At 51.3% G+C, this 27,501-nt stretch overlaps 1 protein-coding gene across 1 annotated transcript in view; it reads left to right on the top strand.

Annotated features, from left to right (window-relative positions):
* Positions 1 to 27,501, top strand: part of LOC132399493 (RNA-binding protein MEX3B-like) — a 62,144-nt gene that overhangs the window by 13,942 nt on the left and 20,701 nt on the right. The window lies entirely within an intron of this gene.

The raw sequence follows: 27,501 nt of genomic DNA, 5'->3' as shown, positions 1-27,501 counted from the left end.
AGAGGTACTTCATAAGCAAGAGTGTTGGAAGAATTCAGAGAGAAATCAAAGGACTAGGTTTGAAGGTAAAATAGAGCAGCCATGATCAAATGGTGGAGCCAGCTTGAGAGTCCGAATATCCAAGTCTGCTCTGTTTTATAATCTTGTGGTCAAAGCTGGTAAGATTATAGGAAACCAGGATGCACTGGTGAAACTGCGGAGCACTTTACCTCCCAACAACCCGCTGGCTCCCCCGGATTATGCCCCAACCTACGGATGCGTTGGATGGCTGATGGACAAACCGGAATAGCAATCTTCCCATTCTTTTTGGTTTAGCACGCTGAGCAGAAATCTTCTACGCCCCCCCCGTCCTTCACCTATCCACTCCCCAAGCATTCCCATCCAGCTGGGGCTCAACACCAAGGATCTAACTTGGAGATGTATCCAGGAGTTACCCTGCAGTTCACGTTAAGGGCTGTTTCAGAATCACTGACGTACTGTATGTAATGAAACTTGTAGTTCTGCAGCTGCTGTTACGATAAAAATAAAATAATTAATGCAAAAGAGCAATAATGGGTTTAGAAATTCAGAAATCTGATGGTGGAGGGGAAGAAGCTATTTCTAAATCATTGACTGTGTATTCAGGCTCTTGTACCCCTTCCCTAATGATAGTAATGAGAAGAGAGTATGTCCTGGATGCTGGGGGTCCATTGTGATAAATGCTGCCGCCTTGAGGCACTGACTTTTGGAAAAAATCCTCAGATGGGGACGATTGTGCCCATTAAGTCTGCAAGCCTTTGAAGCCACTTACAATACTGTGCATTGGCGTCTCCATACGAAGGAGTGCTCTCTGCAGAATGATAAATCTGTGGAAATTTGCTAGAGCCTTTGGTGACGTACCAAATCTCCTGCAACTTCTAATGAGGTAGTTTTACTGGTATAACGTTTTCATGATTGCATCAATGTGTTGGGCCCAGGATAGATTCTCTGAGATGTTGACACCCAGGAACTTGAACCTGCTTACCCTTTCCACCAGAGACCCCTCAATCAGGACAGTTGTATGTTCTCCCGACTTCCCCTCACTGACGTCCACAATCACACTGATGTTCAGTGCATGTTGTGATACTACTCAACCATCTAGTCTATCTCACTCCAATATGCCTCTTCAACACAATCTGTTTTTCTGTTCTGCTAACAGCAGTGGTGTCATTGGTGAATATATAGATGGTATTTGGACTGTGCCTGGCCACAATGTCATGAGGGTTTGAAGTATGAGACATTCTGGTGAACTGGTAAAGCAGATGGGAATGCGGAAGTGTTCCTGTTGGTTGGTATCTCTGACAGTTCTTTTTGGGAAGGGTGGGAATTTGGGACATGATTCCAGTCAGAGTATTAAGTAATGGACAAAGCTGGTAACTTGGCCTTTGAGCAGGGTTGAAGATTGAATGGACCTACAATTAGGAAGAAGACAAGCTGTGCTTCATTAGCAGTTTAAGGACATTTAGTATGTCACCAAAGGGCTTAGCAAATTTCTACTGATATACCATAGAGAGCATTCTAACTGTATCACTGTCTGATATGGAGGGTCCACTGTACAGCATTGGAGAAAAGCTGCAGGTAATTGTAGCTTCAGCCAGCTCCATTATGGGTACAACCCATCAAGGTCATCTTCAAAAAGCGATGCCATAAAAAGGTGACATCCATCACCAAGGACCCTCACCATCTAAGGCTTGCCCCCATTTCAGGAGGTGTAGAAGCCTGAAGACACCCACTGAATGATTCAGAAACAGCTTCTAACCCCTCTGCATAAGACTTAGAATCAGGTTTATCATCACCAGCATCTGTCGTGAAATTTGTTAACTTAGCAGCAGCAGTTCAATGCAATACATATCATAGAAGAAAGAAAATAATAAATAGGTAAGTAAATTACAATATATGTATATTGAATAGATTAAAAATAGTGCAAAAAAAAATAAAAAGTAAAAATAAGTGAGGTAGTGTCCTAAACTTCAATGTCCATTTAGGAATCGGATGGCAGAGGGGAAGAAGCTGTTCCTGAATCACTGAGTGTGTGCCTTCAGGCTTCTGTATCTCCTACCCGATGGTGCAGTGAAAAAAGAGCATGCCCTGGCTGCTGGAGGTCCTTAATAATGGATGCTGCCTTTCTGAGACTTTTGGATGGTCCATGAACATTACCTCATTATTTTTCTTTATTTATTCACCATATTTTTTATATTCCATGTTATAGTTTATAGTATATTTTATGTATTGTACTGTACTGCTTCCACAGAATACCAAACTTCACGTCAGGGATAATATATCTAATTCTGATTTGTCGTTTACTCTGAGCTATCTCCCAGCCAAAGTCACACTGCCCTCAAAACCTCTCCTTTTCTCAACCCTTTCACGTCCTATGCTCCAAATTCCCAGCTACAAAGTTTGAAATATCTTCGGGATAGGGTTGTGTTGATTGTTGGATCCTGATATTGTGATCCAAAGGTTCTTTGGATGTTGAAAATGAGCCAGAAAAGCTGTTGTTTATGGCTGCTTATTCAGTGTTACAAGAGTGGAAAATGGACAAGAGAAGAGCATAAAGCAACGACAAAGGAAAAAGCAGTTGTGGTCATCTTGTACAAAATACTGGAGGAACTCAGCAGGCCAGGCAGCATCTCTTTTACAGAGGTGCTGAGCTCCTCCAGCAGTTTTGTGTGTGTTGCTTGGATTTCCAGCATCTGCAGATTTTCTCTTGTGTGGCCACCTCTTATTCAGACTGGGATAAACAAAACTAGTGATAACAATTAACCGATGAAGTAGTCAGACTCAAATGGTGTGACACCTGCTACAGAAAACAAAGAGGCTTTCAGAAAAACTGTCATAATTACTGGGAAAATGCAGGCAAGCACAGGAAAGTTAAACTACAAGGAAAATAATTCTACACTCCAAACCAACAAGATGGATGGTCAGATGTGTGCCCGTGGCTACCGCTCTGCCCCGTTGACTCCATCACGCCAACCTTCATGCCACGCTGCCTTGTGTGTCATCCTGTGGAGGGAACTGTCTGCTGTTGGTTTTGAGGCTGGCATTTTCCAACATCCACCTGTGCCCAGGGACTCACTGGGTGTCAGCCTCAGTGAAGTAGAGACAGCATTTATATCCCTTCTGTCCGAATGGCTGATGAGGTGTGAAATGGCCGAGAACGGCAAGGACGTACGTGTGTGTGTGTGTGTGTGTGTGTGTGTGTGTCAAACGCTGAGCGCAGTAGGGTTTCTGGTGCTGTGATCTTGTGATTTGCAGGACTAGGGTTGATGCCATGCTGAAACATCCCAAGGCACAAGCACCCACTTGTGTTACAGAGGGGTAGTGTTCTCAGAAAATGCATCCCTATGGTCTTTCTCCTTTTATGTCATGTGATATGAGATACAGACAGAGTAAGCAGTTCGGTACTTTTTGCCCTGGGCTGAAAGGCGTACTCCCTAACACTGGAGGACGTGCACTTGAGGTGAGAGGTGACAAGTTTTAAAGGAGATGTAGTCGTTTAAATAGTTTAGCACAACATTGTAGCTGAATGGCCTGTTCCTGTACTGTTGTGTCCTCTGTAATGTGGACCCTTGTCAAAACTGACATCATGTTAAACAAGATTAAGTCTGCAGACACTCCAACATACAAAATGCTGGAGGAACTCAGCAGGTCAAGCAGCATCTATGGAAATGACATTTCAGGCCGAGACCCTTCATCTGGACTGGAAAAGGAGAAGATTGCCAGAGTACAAAGGAGGACAAGCTGGAAGGTGATGGGTGAAGCCTGGTGGCTGGGAAAGATAATGGGTTGGAGAGGAAGGAATCTATTAAGAGAGAAGAGGGAAAAAGGAAGGTGGAGGGGACCCAGGGGAGGTGATAGGCAGGTGAGAAGAGGCAATAGACCAAAGTGGAAAATAGAAGAGGTGGGGGAGAGGGGAAGTTTTGTTACTGGAAGGAGAAATCAAAATTCATGCTGTCAGGCTACCCAGATGGAATATAAGGAGTTGCCCCTCCACTGAGAGTGGCCTCATCTTGGCACAACAGAAGGTCATGGACCGACAGGAATGGGAAATAAAATAGAATGTCTGGCCAATGGGAGGTTCCACTTTTGGCAGATGGGTGGAGCAGAGGTGCTTAATGAAGTGGTGTCCCAATTTAAGTTGATGAGGATTTAAGTTGATTGGGAGCACCAGATACAACAGACAGCCCCAGCTGTAGTGTTGCCTCACCTGGAAGACTTTTTGGGTCTCTGGATGGAGGTGAATGGGTCAGGTGTAGCACTTTGACTGCTTACAGGGATAAGTGCCGGGAGGGATGAATGCACAAGGGGAGAGGGAGCGATCCATGAAGAAAGCAGTGGGTGGGATGGGGGTAAAGTTGTGTTTAGCAGTCGGATCCCTGTAGGGATAGCGGAAGATGATATATTGAATGCGGAGACTCATGGGGTGGTAGATAAGGACAAGAGGAACCCTATCACTGTTAAGGCCTCGGGGAGATGGAGTGACTGCGGATATTCAGCAAAATGGAGGAGCTGTGGGTCAGTAGTGGAGGGAGGACACCTCAAATGTCTTGGAAAGGAATGCTGCATCCCAGGAACAGATGTGGCAAAATTGAAAGAACTGGAAAAAGGGAATGGCATTTTTACAGGAGATAGGGTGGGAAGACGTATCGTCAAGGTCACTGTGGGAATTGGTTGATTTATAAAATATGTCAATTGACAGCTTTTCTCCAGAGATGAAGACTGAGAGATCGAGAAAGAGGAAGGAGGGGTCAGAAATAGATCAAATGAACTTAAGGGCTGGGTGGAAGTCAGACGCAAAGTTGATTAGATTGACGAGCTCATCAGGGTTCGTATACAAACTTGTCTCATTAGCTAACTCTGCAAACAGCTATGTGACTCTGGTGAGAAGGCAGCGATGTACGTCGAGGGTCGGTACGATTTGGGGTTCAACCAAACAGAAACGTGGTGTTCTGATTAAAGAAACCTTGATTTGAGTGAATGCTGTGTAAATACTGACCGTGCACAATTATCAGTCGCCAAGAAATAACAGACCGTACACTGGCATTAAAGAAAGTATATTTACTGATTTTGGCTTTATCAGTTAACAGGAAAAAGAAAAGGGCCCATGACAATTAAACCGGTTTAAATGTGGACATAAATGTTGGAGCTTGTGTCTGTAGTGGCTGGATGTACTGCTTTACTCATGGCGCTAAATTTTCATCACCAATCACAGGCAGAACTTTCCTTCTTGGACTCCTTCATCTCGCGAAGCGCTCCTTGCATTAGGGTCTCCTCCTTTGGATTGGAACATCCAGGCATCTTCCCTGGTCCTCTCCTCTCCCCATCTCCCACCATAAGATAACGAACCTGACTACTGACATTTGAGAAATCTCTCTCCACCCAGCTCTCTCTAGAACCATCTCACCATCCTGATTGGCTGACACAACATTCCTAAGTTGAACAACATGGCTCTTTATCTTTAGCCAAAATCAACAGAGCAGTAGCAATCTTAACCAGGGTATTGCCAGTGCATGAAGCAGCACCAATGCATTTGTCAGTGTCGCAGAGGCAGAGTTTAGGGAGTATTACCGGGGAAGGCTTGGAACATAGACTGCTCTACATAGCCCAGGAAGGGGCAAGTGTAGCTGGAGCCCATGTGGGTGCCCATGGCTACCCCTCGATTCTGGAGAAAGTGGGAAGAACCAAAGGAAAGCTTGCTGAGGACAAGGGCCAGTTCTGTCAGACGGAGGAGGGTGGTGGTGGAGGCAAACTGGTTGGGTCTTTCATTGAGATAGCTTTGAAGCTTTCTTGATGGGGGATAGGGACTGGATATCCATGGTGAAAATGAGATGGGCAGGGCCAGGGAATATGAAGCTTCTGAGGAGATGGAGAGCATGAGAAATGTCACAGATGTAGTTGGGAAGGGACTGAACTAAGGGAGGGATAGAATGCAGTCGAGGTATGAGAACATGAGTTCATGGGGCGGGGTGGGGGCAGGGGCAGGCGAAGACAATGGGTCTACCCAGTCAGGCAGGTTTGTGCATCTTGGGTTGGAGGTAGAAGGAAGCAGTGTGGCGTGAGGGAACTGAGTTTTGTGTCACTGGATGGAAGTTTATCAGAGTTGATGAGATCAGTGACAGAGTTTTCTGGTGGTCCGGAGTGGGATCCCTTTGCTATGAGGTGGCGTCTGAGAGTTGCCGCCTAGCCTCAGCAATATTTGCTTTTGCATTTTTTAAAGTTTTATTATATAAATTCTGTAAGAGACATTTTATTCTGAATCTCAGTTGTCTCTGTAATGAGCTCCTGTCAGTACCTCAGTGAGCTCTGGGGAGAGTGGTTAACAGCGGTAGGAATTGTGATGAACAGATTGTACGGTGCGGTGTTGTAAATAAAAACACGGGTGTGTGAACAGGCACCCAGTGCCCAGAGTGGTGAAGGAAACATTGTACCATTGCACTTGGCAGTACCACTGGGGTAGTATACTGTTGGGACTGCTGTGACTTGTGTCTGTACAGAACTGCTGTGTGATTTTGGTGGGGACTGTAATGTGTGTACGGTGCAACCCGTGATGTTCAGGCCAAGTGCCAGGAGGGGGGATGCTGCATCCTGGTTTGGTGTGGTTGCCGGCCATATTCCAGAACAGTTTTAAACCCCTTGGCCTGCTTTGCCTCTGAAAGCCACCATCTCTGTTCTGGGACTGAGTTCCTTCACCCCCTTTGCTTGCTATCAAACCTCCTTGCTGGAGGCTGGGTCACACCACTTCATTCGAGCGAGCAGGTGGGGAACGAGCCCCAATCCTTCCACCTCCCTGCGACACCCACACTGTCAGTGGGCAAGTGGATAACCGGGGAACGTGCGTGGCCGATATCCCTTCCCTGTTTCACGAGCGGTCACAGCTGGTGATAATAGCATTGCAAAGGACAAGCTGTTGGGTGCATTTGGTTGGTTATTGGAATAATTCTGGGGATCAGTGCGGAAAGACGCGGATTGACTTGCGTGACCAACTTGTTGGAATTTTTCTAACGAAAGTACTTCAAGGGCTGTGCAGCTGATGTGGTCAATGTGGACTTGTACTCAGTGTTGGTTTATTATTGGCTCACATACTGAGATGCAGTGAAAAGCTGGTTTTGCATACAGACCAGAACACTGTGCTAAAACATGAGAATGCAGAATAAAGTGCAGCGCAGGTAAACGATAGGTGCAACATCACAACAAGGTATATTTTCAGGTCAAGAGCGTATTGTATTGTTGATCTTCAGTAAATCTTTGGATGAGCTCCTGTGTGGGAGTGTGGTCCAGATGGTTAGGAAGTCCCAGTTTTGCTTTTGTAATGGGAGGCGGTGAGTGACGGTGAAGGGTCTGTTCTGTGGGGCGTGAGCTGTACTACAGGGATCAGTGCTGGGTCTCTGTTATGCACATTGCCACACAGCACAGGCCCTGAGGACCACATTGTGCCTAAATTTGAATTGTGTGTCTCTCAGTAGTGGGGAGGATGGTTCTAGCTACAGGACAAAATGGGCCAGCTGGTTGAGGGGACAGAATGGCAGTGGGTGGAGGTTAATCGTGAGAAACGAGTTGATGCACTCAGAAGGCCTGTAAAGAGAGGGCACACAGAATGAATAATCAAGTCCTCAGGAGTACTGAGGGACAGAGGGTCCTCGGTGTACAAGGGGAGGACACACACTGTGATGGTAGGGAGTAATGAGGGACAGAGGGGCCTCGGTGTACAAGGGAAGGACACACACTGTGTACAGTAGGGAGTACTGAGGGACAGAGGGACCTTGGTGTACAAGGGTAGATACACCCTGTGTACAGTAGGGAGTATTGAGGGACAGAGGGAACTCGGTGTACAAGGGTAGGACACACACAATGAACAGTACGGAGGACTGAGGGACAGAGGGACCTTGGTGTACGAGAGTAGGACACACAGTGACGGTAGGGAGGACTGAGGGACAGAGGGACCTCAGTGAACGAGGGTAGGACACAAACTGACGGTTGGGAGTACTGAGTGACAGAGGGACCTCAGTGTACGAGGAGAGGACACACACTGTGTACAATAGGGAGTAGTGAGGGACAAAGAGACCTCGGTGTACAAGGGTAGGATACACACTGTGAACGGTAGGGAGTACTGAGGGACAGAGGGACCTTGGTGGACAAGGGTAGGACACACACTGTGACGGTAGGGAGTACTGAGGGACAGAGGGACCTTGGTGGACAAGGGTAGGACACACACTGTGACGGTAGGGAGTACTGAGGCACAGAGGGAACTCGGTGTACAAGGGTAGGACACACACTGTGACGGTAGGGAGTACTGAGGCACAGAGGGAACTCAGTGTACAAGGGTACGACACACACAATGAACAGTACGGAGGACTGAGGGACAGAGGGACCTTGGTGTACGAGAGTAGGACACACAGTGACGGTACGGAGTACTGAGGGACAGAGTGACCTTGATGTACAAGGGATGGACACATACTGTGAACGGTAGTGAGCACTGAGGGACAGAGGGACCTCGGTGTACAAGGGTAGGACACACACTGTGAGTGGTAGGTAGTATTGAGCGACTGAGGGACCTCAGTGTAGAACAGTTCGACACACTGGGAATGTTAGGGAGTACTGAGGGATAGAGGGACCTCAGTTTACGAGGGTGGGACACATAATGTGAACGGTATCGAGTACTGACGGACAGGGGACCTCGGTGTATGAGGGTAGGACACACTGTGAATCTGAGGGAGTATTGAGGGACAGAGGGACCTCAGTGTACGAGGGTAGCACACATACTATGAACGGTAGGGAGGACTGAGGGACAGAGGGACCTCGGTGTACAAGGGTAGGACACACACTGTCAACGGTAGGGAGGACTGAGGGACAGAGGGTCCTCGGTGTACAAGGGTAGGACACACACCGTCAATGGTAGGGAGTACTGAGGGACAGAGGGACCTCAGTGTACAAGGGTACGACACACACAATGAACAGTACGGAGGACTGAGGGACAGAGGGACCTTGGTGTACGAGAGTAGGACACACAGTGACGGTACGGAGTACTGAGGGACAGAGTGACCTTGATGTACAAGGGATGGACACATACTGTGAACGGTAGTGAGCACTGAGGGACAGAGGGACCTCGGTGTACAAGGGTAGGACACACACTGTGAGTGGTAGGTAGTATTGAGCGACTGAGGGACCTCAGTGTAGAACAGTTCGACACACTGGGAATGTTAGGGAGTACTGAGGGATAGAGGGACCTCAGTTTACGAGGGTGGGACACATAATGTGAACGGTATCGAGTACTGACGGACAGGGGACCTCGGTGTATGAGGGTAGGACACACTGTGAATCTGAGGGAGTATTGAGGGACAGAGGGACCTCAGTGTACGAGGGTAGCACACATACTATGAACGGTAGGGAGGACTGAGGGACAGAGGGACCTCGGTGTACAAGGGTAGGACACACACTGTCAACGGTAGGGAGGACTGAGGGACAGAGGGTCCTCGGTGTACAAGGGTAGGACACACACCGTCAATGGTAGGGAGTACTGAGGGACAGAGGGACCTCGGTGTACAAGGGTAGGACACATACTGTGAATCGTAGGGAGCATTGAGGGACAGAGGGATCTCAGTGTACAAGGGTAGGACACATACTGTGAACGGTAGGGAGTACTGAGGGACAGAGCATAATCGGTGTACAAGGGTAGGACACACACTGTCAATGGTAGGGAGTACTGAGGGACAGAGGGACCTCAGTGTACAAGGGTAGGACACACACTGTGATGGTAGGGAGTACTGAGGGACAGAGGGACCTCGGTGTACAAGGGTAGGACACATACTGTGAACGGTAGTGAGCACTGAGGGACAGAGGCAACTCCATGTACAATGGTAGGTCACGTACTGTGAACGGTAGGGAGTACTGAGGGACAGAGGGACCTCGGAGTACAAGGGTAGGACACATTATGACGGTAGGGAGTACTGAGAAACAGAGGGATCTCAGTGTATGAGGGTAGGACACACACTGTGACGTTAGGGAGTACTGAGGGACAGAGGGACCTCGGTGTACAAGGATAGGACACACACTGTGAACGGTAGGGAGTACTGAGGGACAGAGGGACCTCGGTGTACAAGAGTAGGACACACACTGTCAACGGTAGGGATGACTGAGGGACAGAGGGACCTCGGTGTACAAGGGTAGGACACACACTGTGAACGGTAGGGAGTACTGAGGGACAGAGGGACATTGATGTACAATGGTAGGACACATTATGACAGTAGGGAATCCTGAGGGACAGAGGGATCTCCGTGTATGAGGGTACGGCATACACTGTGACGTTAGGGAGTACTGAGGGACAGAGGGACCTCGGTGTACAAGGGTAGGACACACACTGTGAACGGTAGCGAGTACTGAGGGACAGAGGGACCTCGGTGTACAAGGGTAGGACACACACTGTGAACGGTAGGGAGTACTGAGGGACAGAGGGACCTCGGTGTACAAGGGTAGGACACACACTGTCAATGGTAGGGAGGACTGAGGGAAAGAGGGTACTAGGTGTACAAGGGTAGGACACATACTGTGAACGGTAGTGAGCACTGAGGGACAGAGGGACCTCGGTGTACAAGGGTAGGACACACTGTGAACGGTAGTGAGTACTGAGGGACAGAGGTAACTCCGTGTACAATGGTAGGTCACGTACTGTGAACGGTAGGAAGTACTGAGGACAGAGGGATCTCCGTGTATGAGGGTACGACATACACTGTGACGGTAGGGAGTACTGAGGGACAGAGGGACCTCGGTGTACAAGGGTAGGACACACACTGTGAACGGTAGCGAGTACTGAGGGACAGAGGGACCTCGGTGTACAAGGGTAGGACACACACTGTGAACGGTAGGGAGTACTGAGGGACAGAGGGACCTCGGTGTACAAGGGTAGGACACACACTGTCAACGGTAGGGAGGACTGAGGGACAGAGGATCCTCGGTGTACAAGGGTAGGACACACACTGTGAATGGTACAGAGTACTGTGGGACAGTGGGACCTCAGTGTACAAGGGTAGGACACACACTGAACGGTAGGGAGTACTGAGGGACAGCGGGACAACAGTATACGACGGTAGGACGCACACTGATGGTACAGAGTACTGAGGGACAGTGTGACCTTGATGTAGAAGGGATGGACACACACTGTGACGGTAGGGAGTACTGAGGGACGGGGACCTCGGTGTACAAGGGTAGGACACACACTGTTAACGATAGTGAGTACTGAGGGACACAGGGACCTCAGTGTACAGGGGTTCGACACACTGGGAATGTTAGGGAGTACTGATGGACAGAGGGACCTCAGTTTACGAGGGTGGGACACATAATGTGAATGGTATCGAGTACTGACGGACAAGGGACCTCGGTGTACGAGGGTAGGACACACACTGAGAATTGTAGGGAGTATTGAGGGACAGAGGGGCCTCAGTGTACGAGGGTAGGACACATACTGTGAACGGTAGGTAGAACTGAGGGACGGGGACCTCGGTGTACGAGGGTAGGACACACACTGAGAATCGTAGGGAGTATTGAGGGACAGAGGGACCTCAGTGTACAAGGGTAGGACACACACTGTGAATCGTATGGAGTATTGAGGGACAGAGGGACCTTAGCGTACAAGGGTAGGACACACACTGTGAACGGTAGGGGGTACTGAGGTACAGAGGGACATCGGTGCACAAGGGTAGGACATACACTGTGAACGGTAGGGAGTACTGAGGGACAGTGGGAACTCGGTGTACAAGGGTAGGACACACACTGTCAACAGTAGGGAGGACTGAGGGACAGAGGGTCCTCGGTGTACAAGGGTAAGTCACACACGGTCAATGGTAGGGAGTACTGAGGGACAGAGGGACCTCGGTGTACAAGGATAGGACACACACTGTGAACGGTAGCGAGTACTGAGGGACAGAGGGACCTCGGTGTACAAGGGTAGGACACACACTGTGAACGGTAGGGAGTACTGAGGGACAGAGGGACCTCGGTGTACAAGGGTAGGATGCACACTGTCAACGGTAGGGATGACTGAGGGACAGAGGGACCTCGGTGTACAAGGGTAGCACACACACTGTCAACGGTAGGGATGACTGAGGGACAGAGGGACCTCGGTGTACAAGGGTAGGACACACACTGTGAACGGTAGTGAGTACTGAGGGACAGAGGGACCTTGGTGTACAAGGGTAGGACACACACTGTGAACGGTAGCGAGTACTGAGGGACAGAGGGACCTCGGTGTACAAGGGTAGGACACACACTGTGAACGGTAGGGAGTACTGAGGGACAGAGGGACATTGATGTACAATGGTAGGACACATTATGACGGTAGGGAATCCTGAGGGACAGAGGGATCTCCGTGTATGAGGGTACGGCATACACTGTGAACGGTAGGGAGTACTGAGGGACAGAGGGACCTCGGTGTACAAGGGTAGGACACACACTGTGAACGGTAGCGAGTACTGAGGGACAGAGGGACCTCGGTGTACAAGTGTAGGACACACACTGTGAACGGTAGGGAGTACTGAGGGACAGAGGGACCTCGGTGTACAAGGGTAGGACACACACTGTCAACGGTAGGAAGGACTGAGGGACAGAGGATCCTCGGTGTACAAGGGTAGGACACACACTGTGAATGGTACAGAGTACTGTGGGACAGTGGGACCTCGGTGTACGAAGGTAGGACACACACTGAACGGTAGGGAGTACTGAGGGACAGAGTGACCTTGATGTAGAAGGGATGGACACACACTGTGAACGGTAGCGAGTACTGAGGGACAGAGGGACCTCGGTGTACAAGGGTAGGACACACACTGTGAACGGTAGGGAGTACTGAGGGACAGAGGGACCTCGGTGTACAAGGGTAGGACACACACTGTCAACAGTAGGGAGGACTGAGGGACAGAGGATCCTCGGTGTACAAGGGTAGGACACACACTGTGAATGGTACAGAGTACTGTGGGACAGTGGGACCTCGGTGTACGAAGGTAGGACACACACTGAACGGTAGGGAGTACTGAGGGACAGCGGGACAACAGTATACGACGGTAGGACGCACACTGACGGTACAGAGTACTGAGGGACAGTGTGACCTTGATGTAGAAGGGATGGACACACACTGTGAACGGTAGCGAGTACTGAGGGACAGAGGGACCTCGGTGTACAAGGGTAGGACACACACTGTCAACGGTAGGGATGACTGAGGGACAGAGGGACCTCGGTGTACAAGGGTAGGACACACACTGTCAACGGTAGGGATGACTGAGGGACAGAGGGACCTCGGTGTACAAGGGTAGGACACACACTGTGAACGGTAGTGAGTACTGAGGGACAGAGGGACCTTGGTGTACAAGGGTAGGACACACACTGTGAACGGTAGCGAGTACTGAGGGACAGAGGGACCTCGGTGTACAAGGGTAGGACACACACTGTGAACGGTAGGGAGTACTGAGGGACAGAGGGACATTGATGTACAATGGTAGGACACATTATGACGGTAGGGAATCCTGAGGGACAGAGGGATCTCCGTGTATGAGGGTACGGCATACACTGTGACGTTAGGGAGTACTGAGGGACAGAGGGACCTCGGTGTACAAGGGTAGGACACACACTGTGAACGGTAGCGAGTACTGAGGGACAGAGGGACCTCGGTGTACAAGGGTAGGACACACTGTGAACGGTAGTGAGTACTGAGGGACAGAGGCAACTCCGTGTACAATGGTAGGTCACGTACTGTGAACGGTAGGAAGTACTGAGGGACAGAGGGACCTCGGTGTACAAGGGTAGGACACACACTGTGAACGGTAGGGAGGACTGAGGGACAGAGGATCCTCGGTGTAGAAGGGTAGGACACACACTGTGAACGGTAGGGAGTACTGTGGGACAGTGGGACCTCGGTGTACAAGGGTAGGACACACACTGTGAGTGGTAGGGAGTACTGAGGGACAGAGGGACCTCAGTGTACAAGGGTAGGACACACACTGTGAGTGGTAGGGAGTACTGAGGGACAGAGGGTCCTCAGTGTACAAGGGTAGGACACACACTGTGAACGGTACGGAGTACTGAGCGACAGAGGGACCTCAGTGTACAGGGGTTCGACACACTGGGAATGTTAGGGAGTACTGAGGGACAGAGGGACCTCAGTTTACAAGGGTGAGACACATAATGTGAATGGTATCGAGTACTGACGGTCAGGGGACCTCGGTGTACGAGGGTAGGACACACTGTGAATCGTAGGGAGTATTGAGGGACAGAGGGACCTCAGTGTACGAGGGTAGGACACATACTGTGAACGGTAGGTAGAACTGAGGGACAGGGACCTCGGTGTACGAGGGTAGGACACACACTGTGAACGGTAGGGGGTACTGAGGTACAGAGGGACCTCGGTGTACAAGGGTAGGACACACACTGAACGGTAGGCTGTACTGAGGGACAGAGGAACCTCGGTGTACAAGGGTAGAACACACACTGTGAACGGTTGGGAGTACTGAGGGACAGTGGGAACTCGGTGTACAAGGGTAGGACACACACTGTCAACAGTAGGGAGGACTGAGGGACAGAGGGTCCTCGGTGTACAAGGGTAAGTCACACACTGTCAATGGTAGGGAGTACTGAGGGACAGGGGGACCTCGGTGTTCAGAGGTAGGAGACACACTGTGAACGGTAGTGAGCACTGAGGGACAGAGGCAACTCCGTGTACAATGGTAGGTCACGTACTGTGAACGGTAGGAAGTACTGAGGACAGAGGGACATTGATGTACAATGGTAGGACACATTATGACGGTAGGGAGTCCTGAGGGGCAGAGGGATCTCCGTGTATGAGGGTACGACATACACTGTGACGGTAGGGAGTACTGAGGGACAGAGGGACCTCGGTGTACAAGGGTAGGACACACACTGTGAACGGTAGGGAGTCCTGAGGGACAGAGAGACCTCGGTGTACAAGGGTAGGACACACACTGTGAACGGTAGGGAGTCCTGAGGGACAGAGAGACCTCGGAGTACAAGGGTAGGACACATTATGACGGTAGGGAGTACTGAGAAACAGAGGGATCTCAGTGCATGAGGGTAGGACGTACACTGTGAACGGTAGGGAGTACTGAGGGACAGAGGGACCTTGGTGTACAAGGGTAGGACACACACTGTGAACGGTAGGGAGTACCGAGGGACAGAGGGACCTCGGTGTACAAGGGTAGGACGCACACTGTGAACGGTAGGGAGTACTGAGGGACAGAGGGACCTCAGTGTACAAGGGTAGGACACACACTGTGAACGGTAGGGAGTACTGAGGGACAGAGGGACCTCGGTGTACAAGGGTAGGACACACACTGTGAACGGTCGGGAGTACTGAGGGACAGAGGGACCTCGGTGTACAAGGGTAGGACACACACTGTGAACGATAGGGAGTACTGAGGGACAGAGGGACCTCGGTGTACAAGGGTGGGACACACACTGTCAATGGTAGGGAGTACTGAGTGACAGAGGGACCTCGGTGTACAAGGGTAGGACACACACTGTGAATGGTAGGGAGTACTGAGTGACAGAGGGACCTCGGTGTAGAAGGGTAGGACACACACTGAACGGTAGGGAGTACTGAGGGACAGAGGGACCTCGGTGTACAAGGGTGGGACACACACTGTCAATGGTAGGGAGTACTGAGTGACAGAGGGACCTCGGTGTACAAGGGTAGGACACACACTGTGAACGATAGTGAGTACTGAGGGACAGAGGGACCTCGGTGTACAAGGGTAGGAGACATACTGTGAACGGTAGTGAGTACTGAGGGACAGAGGGACATTGATGTACAATGGTAGGACACATTATGATGGTAGGGAGTCCTGAGGGACAGAGGGATCTCCGTGTATGAGGGTAGGACATACACTATGATGGTAGGGAGTACTGAGGGACAGAGGGACCTCGGTGTACAAGGGTAGGACACTCACTGTGAATGGTACGGAGTACTATGGGACAATGGGACCTCGGTGTACGAAGGTAGGACACACACTGAACGGTAGGGAGTACTGAGGGTCAGAGGGACAACAGTATACGACGGTAGGATGCACATTGACGGTAGGGAGTACTGAGGGACAGAGTGACCTTGATGTAGAAGGGATGGACACACACTGTGACGGTAGGGAGTACTGAGGGACAGAGGGACCTTAGTTTATGACGGTGGGGACATATAATGTGAACTGTAGGGAGTACTGAGTGACAGAGGGACCTCGGTGTACAAGGGTAGGACACACTGTGAACTGTAGGGAGTACTGATGGACAGAGGGACCTCGGAGTACAAGGGTAGGACACATATGGTAGGGAGTCCTGAGGGGCAGAGGGATCTCCGTGTATGAGGGTACGACATACACTGTGTCGGTAGGGAGTACTGAGGGACAGAGGGACCTCGGTGTACAAGGGTAGGACACACACTGTGAACAGTAAGGAGGACTGAGGGACAGAGGGTCCTCGGTGTACAAGGGTAGGACACACACTGTGAACGGTAGGGAGTACTGAGGGACAGAGGGACATTGTTGTACAATGGTAGGACACATTATGATGATAGGGAGTCCTGAGGGACAGAGGGATCTCAGTGTATGAGGGTAGGACATACACTGTGATGGTAGGGAGTACTGAGGGACAGAGGGACCTCGGTGTACAAGGGTAGGACACTCACTGTGAATGGTACTGAGTACTATGGGACAGTGGGACCTCGGTGTACGAAGGTAGGACACACACTGAACGGTAGGGAGTACTGAGGGACAGAGGGACCTTGATGTAGAAGGGATGGACACACACTGTGACGGTAGGGAGTACTGAGGGACAGAGGGACCTTAGTTTACGACGGTGGGACACATAATGTGAACTGTAGGGAGTACTGACGGACAGGGGACCTCGGTGTACGAGGGTAGGACACACACTGAGAATCGTAGGGAGTATTGAGGGACAGAGGGACCTCAGTGTGCAAGGGTAGGATACACACTGTGAACGGTAGGGAGTACTGAGGGACAGAGGGACCTCGGTTTAGAAGGGTAGGACACACACTGTGAATGGTCGGGTGTACTGAGGGACACAAGGACTTCAGTGTATGAGGGTAGGACACATACTGTGAACGGTAGTGAGCACTGAGGGACAGAGGCAACTCCGTGTACAATGGTAGGTCACGTACTGTGAACGGTAGGGTGCACTGAGGGACAGAGGGACATTGATGTACAATGGTAGGACTCATTATGATGGTAGGGAGTCCTGAGGGACAGAGGGATCTCCGTGTATGAGGGTAGGACGTACACTGTGAACGGTAGGGAGTACTGAGGGACAGAGGGACCTCGGTGTACAAGGGTAGGTCACGTACTGTGAACGGGAGGGAGTTCTGAGGGACAGAGGGGACATTGATGTACAATGGTAGGACTCATTATGATGTTAGGGAGTCCTGAGGGACAGAGGGATCTCCGTGTATGAGGGTAGGACGTACACTGTGAACGGTAGGGAGTACTGAGGGACAGAGGGACCTCGGTGTACAAGGGTAGGACACACACTGTGAACGGTAGGGAGTACTGAGGGACAGAGGGACCTCGGTGTACAAGGGTAGGACACACACTGTGAACGGTAGGGAGTACCGAGGGACAGAGGGACCTCGGTGTACAAGGGTAGGACGCACACTGTGAATGCTAGGGAGTACTGAGGGACAGAGGGACCTCGGTGTACAAGGGTAGGACACACACTGTGAACGGTAGGGAGTACTGAGGGATAGAAGGTCCTCGGTGTAGAAGGGTAGGACACACACTGTGAACGGTAGGGAGTACTGAGGGACAGAGGGACCTCAGAGTACGAGGGTAGGACACATACTGTGAACGGTAGGGAGTACTGAGTGACAGAGGGACCTCGGTGTACAAGGGTAGAACACATACTGTGAACGGTAGGGAGTACTGAGGGACGGGGACCTCGGTGTACAAGGGTAGGACACACACTGAGAATCGTAGGGAGTACTGAGGGACAGAGGGACCTCGGTGTACAAGGGTAGGACACATACTGTGAACGGTAGGGAGTACTGAGGGACAGAGGGACCTCGGTGTACAAGGGTAGGACACATACTGTGAACGGTAGTGAGCACTGAGGGACAGAGGCAACTCCGTGTACAATGGTAGGTCACGTACTGTGAATGGTAGGGAGTACTGAGGGACAGAGGGACATTGATGTACAATGGTAGGACACATTATGAAGGTAGGGAGTCCTGAGGGACAGAGGGATCTCCGGGTATGAGGGTACGACATACACTGTGACGTTAGGGAGTACTGAGCGACAGAGGGACCTCGGTGTACAAGGGTAGGACACACACTGTGAATGGTAGCGAGTACTCAGGGACAGAGGGACCTCAGTGTACGAGGGTAGGACACACACTGTGAATGGTAGGGAGTACTGAGAGACAGAGGGACCTCGGTGTACAAGTGTAGGACACACAATGTGAACGATAAGGAGTACTGAGGGACAGAGGGACCTCGGAGTACAAGGGTAGGACACACACTGTGAACGATAAGGAGTACTGAGGGACAGAGGGACCTCGGTGTACAAGTGTAGGACACACACTGAGAATCGTAGGGAGTACTGAGGGACAGAGGGACCTCGGTGTACAAGGGTAGGACACATACTGTGAACGGTAGGGAGTACTGAGGGACAGAGGGACCTCGGTGTACAAGGGTAGGACACATACTGTGAACGGTAGTGAGCACTGAGGGACAGAGGCAACTCCGTGTACAATGGTAGGTCACGTACTGTGAATGGTAGGGAGTACTGAGGGACAGAGGGACATTGATGTACAATGGTAGGACACATTATGAAGGTAGGGAGTCCTGAGGGACAGAGGGATCTCCGGGTATGAGGGTACGACATACACTGTGACGTTAGGGAGTACTGAGCGACAGAGGGACCTCGGTGTACAAGGGTAGGACACACACTGTGAATGGTAGCGAGTACTCAGGGACAGAGGGACCTCAGTGTACGAGGGTAGGACACACACTGTGAATGGTAGGGAGTACTGAGAGACAGAGGGACCTCGGTGTACAAGTGTAGGACACACAATGTGAACGATAAGGAGTACTGAGGGACAGAGGGACCTCGGAGTACAAGGGTAGGACACATTATGACGGTAGGGAGTCCTGAGGGACAGAGGGATCTCCGTGTATGAGGGTAGGACGTACACTGTGAACGGTAGGGAGTACTGAGGGACAGAGGGACCTCGGTGTACAAGGGTAGGACACACACTGTGACGGTAGGGAGTACTGAGGGACAGAGGGACCTCGGTGTACAAGGGTAGGACACACACTGTGAACGGTAGGGAGTACTGAGGGATAGAAGGTCCTCGGTGTAGAAGGGTAGGACACACACTGTGAACGGTAGGGAGTACTGAGGGACAGAGGGACCTCAGAGTACGAGGGTAGGACACATACTGTGAACGGTAGGGAGTACTGAGTGACAGAGGGACCTCGGTGTACAAGGGTAGAACACATACTGTGAACAGTAGGGAGTACTGAGGGACGGGGACCTCGGTGTACAAGGGTAGGACACACACTGAGAATCGTAGGGAGTACTGAGGGACAGAGGGACCTCGGTGTACAAGGGTAGGACACATACTGTGAACGGTAGGGAGTACTGAGGGACAGAGGGACCTCGGTGTACAAGGGTAGGACACATACTGTGAACGGTAGTGAGCACTGAGGGACAGAGGCAACTCCGTGTACAATGGTAGGTCACGTACTGTGAATGGTAGGGAGTACTGAGGGACAGAGGGACATTGATGTACAATGGTAGGACACATTATGAAGGTAGGGAGTCCTGAGGGACAGAGGGATCTCCGGGTATGAGGGTACGACATACACTGTGAACGGTAGGGAGTACTGAGCGACAGAGGGACCTCGGTGTACAAGGGTAGGACACACACTGTGAATGGTAGCGAGTACTCAGGGACAGAGGGACCTCAGTGTACGAGGGTAGGACACACACTGTGAATGGTAGCGAGTACTCAGGGACAGAGGGACCTCAGTGTACGAGGGTAGGACACACACTGTGAACGGTAGGGAGTACTGAGAGACAGAGGGACCTCGGTGTACAAGTGTAGGACACACAATGTGAACGATAAGGAGTACTGAGGGACAGAGGGACCTCGGTGTACAAGGGTAGGACACTCACTGTGAATGGTACGGAGTACTGAGGGACAGAGGAACCTCGGAGTACAAGGGTAGGACACATTATGACGGTAGGGAGTACTGAGAAACAGAGGGATCTCAGTGTATGAGGGTAGGACATACACTGTGATGGTAGGGAGTACTGAGGGACAGAGGGACCTCGGTGTACAAGGGTAGGACACACACTGTCAATGGTAGGGAGTACTGAGGGACAGAGGGACCTCGGTGTACAAGGGTAGGACACACACTGTGAACAGTAGTGAGTACTGAGGGACACAGGGACCTCAGTGTACGAGGGTAGGACACACACTGTGAACGGTAGTGAGCACTGAGGGACAGAGGCAACTCCGTGTACAATGGTAGGTCACGTACTGTGAACGGTAGGGAGTACTGAGGGACAGAGGGACATTGATGTACAATGGTAGGACACATTATGACGGTAGGGAGTCCTGAGGGATCTCCGTGTCTGAGGGTACGACATACACTGTGATGGTAGGGAGTACTGAGTGACAGAGGGACCACGGTGTACAAGGGTAGGACACACACTGTGAATGGTAGGGAGTACTGAGGGAGAGAGGGACCTCAGTGTAGAAGTGTAGGACACATAGTGAATGGTAGGGAGTAAAGAGGGACAGAGGGAACTTGCTGTAGAATGGTAGGGGACACACTGTGATGGTAGGGAGCCCAGAGGGACCATAGTGTTCAAGGCTAGGACTGATCGTGAATGGTAGGGAGTACTGAGGGACAGAGGGACCTCGGTGTACAAGGGTAGGACACACACTGTCAACGGTAGGGAGTACTGATGGACAGAGGGACCTTGGAGTACAAGGGTAGGACACATTATGACGGTAGGGAGTACTGAGAAACGGAGGGATCTCAGTGTATGAGGGTAGGACATACACTGTGATGGTAGGGAGTACTGAGGGACAGAGGGACCTCAGTGTACGAGTGTAGGACACATACTGTGAAATGAAGGGATCACTGAGGGACAGAGGGAGCTCGGTGTACAAGTGTAGGACACATACTGTGAACGGTAGGGAGTATTCAGGGATTGAGAGACCTGGCTGTACGTGGGTAGGACACATACTGTGAACGGTAGGGAGTACTGAGGGACAGAGGGACCTCAGTGTACGAGGGTAGGACACATACTGTGAACGGTAGGGAGTTCTGAGGGACAGAGGTACCTCAGTGTATAAGGGTAGGACACATAGTGAATGGTAGGGAGTAATGAGGGACAGAGGGAACTTGCTATAGAATGATAGGGGACACACTATGATGGTAGGGAGCACAGAGGGACCATAGTGTTCAAGGCTAGGACTGATCGTGAATGGTACGGAGTACTGAGGGACAGAGGGACCTCGGTATACAAGGGTAGGAACCAGTGTGAATGGTAGGGAGTATTGAGGGACAGAGGGAAGTCGCTGTACAACGGTTGGACACACACTTTAACGGTAGGGTGTACTGAGGGATAGAGGGACCTTGGTGTACGAATGTAGGATAAACACTGTGACGGTAGGGAGTACTGAAGGACAGTGGGACCTCGGTGTTCGAGGTTAGGACACACACTGTGAACAGTAGGGTGTTCTGAGGGACAGAGGGATCTCGGTGTACGAGGGTAGGACACACACAGTGAATCGTAGGGAGTATTGAGCTACATAGAGACCTCAGGGTATGAGGATAGGACACATACTGTGAATGGTAGGGACTACTGAGGGACAGAGGGACCTGGCTGTAGAATGGTAGGGGACACTCTGTGACAGTAGGGAGCACAGAGGGACCTCAGTGTTCAAGGCTAGGACAGATAGTGAATGGTAGTGAGTACTGAGGGACAGAGGGACCTCGGTGTTCACGGGTAGGACACACACTGTGAACAGTAGGGAGTACTGAGGGGCGGAGGGTCCTCAGTGTACAAGGGTAGGAACCAGTGTGAATGGTAGGGAGTATTGAGGGACAGAGGGAAGTCGCTGTACAACGGTTGGACACACACTTTAACGGTAGGGAGTACTGAGGGATAGAGGGACCTTGGTGTACAAATGTAGGATAAACACTGTGACGGTAGGGAGTACTGAAGGACAGAGGGACCTCTGTGTAAAAGGGTAGGACACATTATGACGGTAGTGAGTCCTGAGGGACAGAGGAATCTCCGTTTATGTGGGTAGGACACATACTGTGAACGGTAGGGAGTACTGAGTGACAGAGGGACCTCGGTGTACAAGGGTAGAACACATACTGTGAACGGTAGGGAGTACTGAGGGACGGGGACCTCGGTGTACAAGGGTAGGACACACACTGAGAATCGTAGGGAGTACTGAGGGACAGAGGGACCTCGGTGTACAAGGGTAGGACACATACTGTGAACGGTAGGGAGTACTGAGGGACAGAGGGACCTCGGTGTACAAGGGTAGGACACATACTGTGAACGGTAGTGAGCACTGAGGGACAGAGGCAACTCCGTGTACAATGGTAGGTCACGTACTGTGAATGGTAGGGAGTACTGAGGGACAGAGGGACATTGATGTACAATGGTAGGACACATTATGAAGGTAGGGAGTCCTGAGGGACAGAGGGATCTCCGGGTATGAGGGTACGACATACACTGTGACGGTAGGGAGTACTGAGCGACAGAGGGACCTCGGTGTACAAGGGTAGGACACACACTGTGAATGGTAGCGAGTACTCAGGGACAGAGGGACCTCAGTGTACGAGGGTAGGACACACACTGTGAACGGTAGGGAGTACTGAGAGACAGAGGGACCTCGGTGTACAAGTGTAGGACACACAATGTGAACGATAAGGAGTACTGAGGGACAGAGGGACCTCGGTGTACAAGGGTAGGACACTCACTGTGAATGGTACGGAGTACTGAGGGACAGAGGAACCTCGGAGTACAAGGGTAGGACACATTATGACGGTAGGGAGTACTGAGAAACAGAGGGATCTCAGTGTATGAGGGTAGGACATACACTGTGATGGTAGGGAGTACTGAGGGACAGAGGGACCTCGGTGTACAAGGGTAGGACACACACTGTCAATGGTAGGGAGTACTGAGGGACAGAGGGACCTCGGTGTACAAGGGTAGGACACACACTGTGAACAGTAGTGAGTACTGAGGGACACAGGGACCTCAGTGTACGAGGGTAGGACACACACTGTGAACGGTAGTGAGCACTGAGGGACAGAGGCAACTCCGTGTACAATGGTAGGTCACGTACTGTGAACGGTAGGGAGTACTGAGGGACAGAGGGACATTGATGTACAATGGTAGGACACATTATGACGGTAGGGAGTCCTGAGGGATCTCCGTGTCTGAGGGTACGACATATACTGTGACGGTAGGGAGTACTGAGCGACAGAGGGACCTCGGTGTACAAGGGTAGGACACACACTGTGAATGGTAGCGAGTACTCAGGGACAGAGGGACCTCAGTGTACGAGGGTAGGACACACACTGTGAACGGTAGGGAGTACTGAGAGACAGAGGGACCTCGGTGTACAAGTGTAGGACACACAATGTGAACGATAAGGAGTACTGAGGGACAGAGGGACCTCGGTGTACAAGGGTAGGACACTCACTGTGAATGGTACGGAGTACTGAGGGACAGAGGAACCTCGGAGTACAAGGGTAGGACACATTATGACGGTAGGGAGTACTGAGAAACAGAGGGATCTCAGTGTATGAGGGTAGGACATACACTGTGATGGTAGGGAGTACTGAGGGACAGAGGGACCTCGGTGTACAAGGGTAGGACACACACTGTCAATGGTAGGGAGTACTGAGGGACAGAGGGACCTCGGTGTACAAGGGTAGGACACACACTGTGAACAGTAGTGAGTACTGAGGGACACAGGGACCTCAGTGTACGAGGGTAGGACACACACTGTGAACGGTAGTGAGCACTGAGGGACAGAGGCAACTCCGTGTACAATGGTAGGTCACGTACTGTGAACGGTAGGGAGTACTGAGGGACAGAGGGACATTGATGTACAATGGTAGGACACATTATGACGGTAGGGAGTCCTGAGGGATCTCCGTGTCTGAGGGTACGACATATACTGTGATGGTAGGGAGTACTGAGTGACAGAGGGACCACGGTGTATGAGGGTAGGACATACACTGTGATGGTAGGGAGTACTGAGGGTCAGAGGGACCTCAGTGTACGAGTGTAGGACACATAGTGAATGGTAGGGAGTAAAGAGGGACAGAGGGAACTTGCTGTAGAATGGTAGGGGACACACTGTGATAGTAGGGAGCCCAGAGGGACCATAGTGTTCAAGGCTAGGACTGATCGTGAATGGTAGGGAGTACTGAGGGACAGAGGGACCTCGGTGTACAAGGGTAGGACACATACTGTGAACGGTAGGGAGTTCTGAGGGACAGAGGTACCTCAGTGTATAAGGGTAGGACACATAGTGAATGGTAGGGAGTAATGAGGGACAGAGGGAACTTGCTATAGAATGATAGGGGACACACTATGATGGTAGGGAGCACAGAGGGACCATAGTGTTCAAGGCTAGGACTGATCGTGAATGGTACGGAGTACTGAGGGACAGAGGGACCTCGGTATACAAGGGTAGGAACCAGTGTGAATGGTAGGGAGTATTGAGGGACAGAGGGAAGTCGCTGTACAACGGTTGGACACACACTTTAACGGTAGGGTGTACTGAGGGATAGAGGGACCTTGGTGTACGAATGTAGGATAAACACTGTGACGGTAGGGAGTACTGAAGGACAGTGGGACCTCGGTGTTCGAGGTTAGGACACACACTGTGAACAGTAGGGTGTTCTGAGGGACAGAGGGATCTCGGTGTACGAGGGTAGGACACACACAGTGAATCGTAGGGAGTATTGAGCTACATAGAGACCTCAGGGTATGAGGATAGGACACATACTGTGAATGGTAGGGACTACTGAGGGACAGAGGGATCTGGCTGTAGAATGGTAGGGGACACTCTGTGACAGTAGGGAGCACAGAGGGACCTCAGTGTTCAAGGCTAGGACAGATAGTGAATGGTAGTGAGTACTGAGGGACAGAGGGACCTCGGTGTTCACGGGTAGGACACACACTGTGAACAGTAGTGAGTCCTGAGGGACAGAGGAATCTCCGTTTATGTGGGTAGGACACATACTGTGAACGATAGGGAGTACTGAGGGACGGGGACCTCAGTGTACGAGGGTAGGACGCACACTGAGAATCGTAGGGAGCATTGAGGGATTGAGGGACCTCAGTGTACAAGGGTAGGTCACATACTGTGAACGGTAGGGAGTAATGAGGGACAGGGACCTCAGTGTACAAGGATAGGACACACACTGTGAACGGTAGGGAGGACTGAGGGACAGAGGGACCTCGGTGTACAAGGGTAGGACACACACTGTGAACGGTTGGGAGTACTGAGGGACAGAGGGACCTCGGTGTACAAGGGTAGGACACACACTGTGAACGGTTGGGAGTACTGAGGGACAGAGGGACCTCGGTGTACAAGGGTAGGACACACACTGTGAACGGTTGGGAGTACTGAGGGACAGAGGGACCTCAGAGTACGAGGGTAGGACACACACTGTGAACGGTAGTGAGTACTGAGGGACAGAGGGACCTCGGTGTACAATGATAGGTCACGTACTGTGAACGGTAGGGAGTACTGAGGGACAGAGGGACCTCGGTGTACAAGGGTAGGACACACACTGTCAACAGTAGTGAGTACTGAGGGACAGAGGGACCTCGGTGTACAAGGCTCGGACACACACTGTCAATGGTAGTTAGGGAGTACTGAGGGGCAGAGGGACCTCGGTGTACGAGGGTAGGACACACACTGTGACGGTGGGTGTACTGAGGGACAGAGGGACCTCAGTGTACAAGGGTAGGACACACACTCTGACGGTAGGGAGTACTGAGTGACAGGTGGACCTCAGTGTAGACGGGTAGGACACATTCTGAAAGGTAGGGAGTATTGAGGGACATGGGGATCTCGCTGTACAAGGGTAGGACATACACTGTGATGGTAGGGAGTACTGAGGGACAGAGGGACCTCGGTGTACCAGGGTAGGACACATTATGACGTTAGGGAGTACTGAGAGACAGAGGGATATCAGTGTATGGGGGTAGGAAATACACTGTGATGGTAGGGAGTAATGAGGGACAGAGGGACCTCGGTGTAGAATGGTAGGGGACACACTGTGACGGTAGGGAGCACAGAGGGACCTCAGTGTTCAAGGCTAGGACAGATAGTGAATGGTAGTGAGTACTGAGGGACGGAGGGATGTCAGTGTACGAGGGCAGGACACACACTGTGATGGTAGGGAGTACTGAGGGACAGAGGGACCTCGGTGCACAAGGGTAGGACATACTGTGAATGGTAGGGAGTACTGAGGGACAGAGGGACCTCAGTGTACAAGGGTAGGACAAATAATCTGAATAGTCAGGTGTACTGTGGGACAGAGAGACCTCGGTGTACAAGGGTAGGACACACACTGTGATGGTAGGGAGTACTGAGGGACAGAGGGAACTCTGTGTGCGAGGGTAGGACACATAATCTGAATAGTCAGGTGTACTGTGGGACAGAGAGACCTCGGTGTACAAGGGTAGGACACACACTGTGATGGTAGGGAGTACTGAGGGACAGAGGGAACTCACTTTACAATGGTAGGACACACACTGTGAAGGTAGGGGGTACTGAGGGACAGTGGGACCTCAGTGTACGAGTGTAGGGCATATACTGTGAACGGTAGGGAGTACTGAGGGACAGAGGGACCTCAGTGTACAAAGCTAGGACAGATAGTGAATGGTAGGGAGTAATGAGGGACAGAGGAACCTCGGTGTGCAATGGTTGGACACACCCTGTGACTGTAGGGAGGACTGAGGGACAGAGGGATCTCAGTGTATGAGGGTAGGACATACACTGTGATGGTAGTGACTCCTGAGGGAAAGCGGGACCTCAGTGTACGAGTGTAGGACACATACTGTGAAATGTAGAGAGCACCGAGGGACAGAGGGAGCTCGGTGTACAAGGGTAGGATACACACTGTGAACGGTAGGGAGTTCTAAGGGACAGGGGGACCTCGGTGTACAAGGGTAGGACACACACTGTGAATGGTACGGAGTACTGAGGGACAGAGGGACCTCGGTGTACAGGGGTAGGATACACAATGTGAACGGTAGGGAGTACTGAGGGACAGAGAGAGCTCGGTGTACAAGGGTAGGACACACACTGTGAACGGTAGGGAGTACTGAGGGACAGAGGGACCTCAGTGTATAAAGCTAGGACAGATAGTGAATGGTAGGGAGTAATGAGGGACAGAGGGACCTCGGTGTGTGAGGGTA

The sequence above is a fragment of the Hypanus sabinus genome, chromosome 9 (assembly GCF_030144855.1).
Source record: "Hypanus sabinus isolate sHypSab1 chromosome 9, sHypSab1.hap1, whole genome shotgun sequence".
NCBI lineage: Eukaryota > Metazoa > Chordata > Chondrichthyes > Myliobatiformes > Dasyatidae > Hypanus > Hypanus sabinus.
This window is presented reverse-complemented; position numbering and strand designations above follow the sequence as displayed.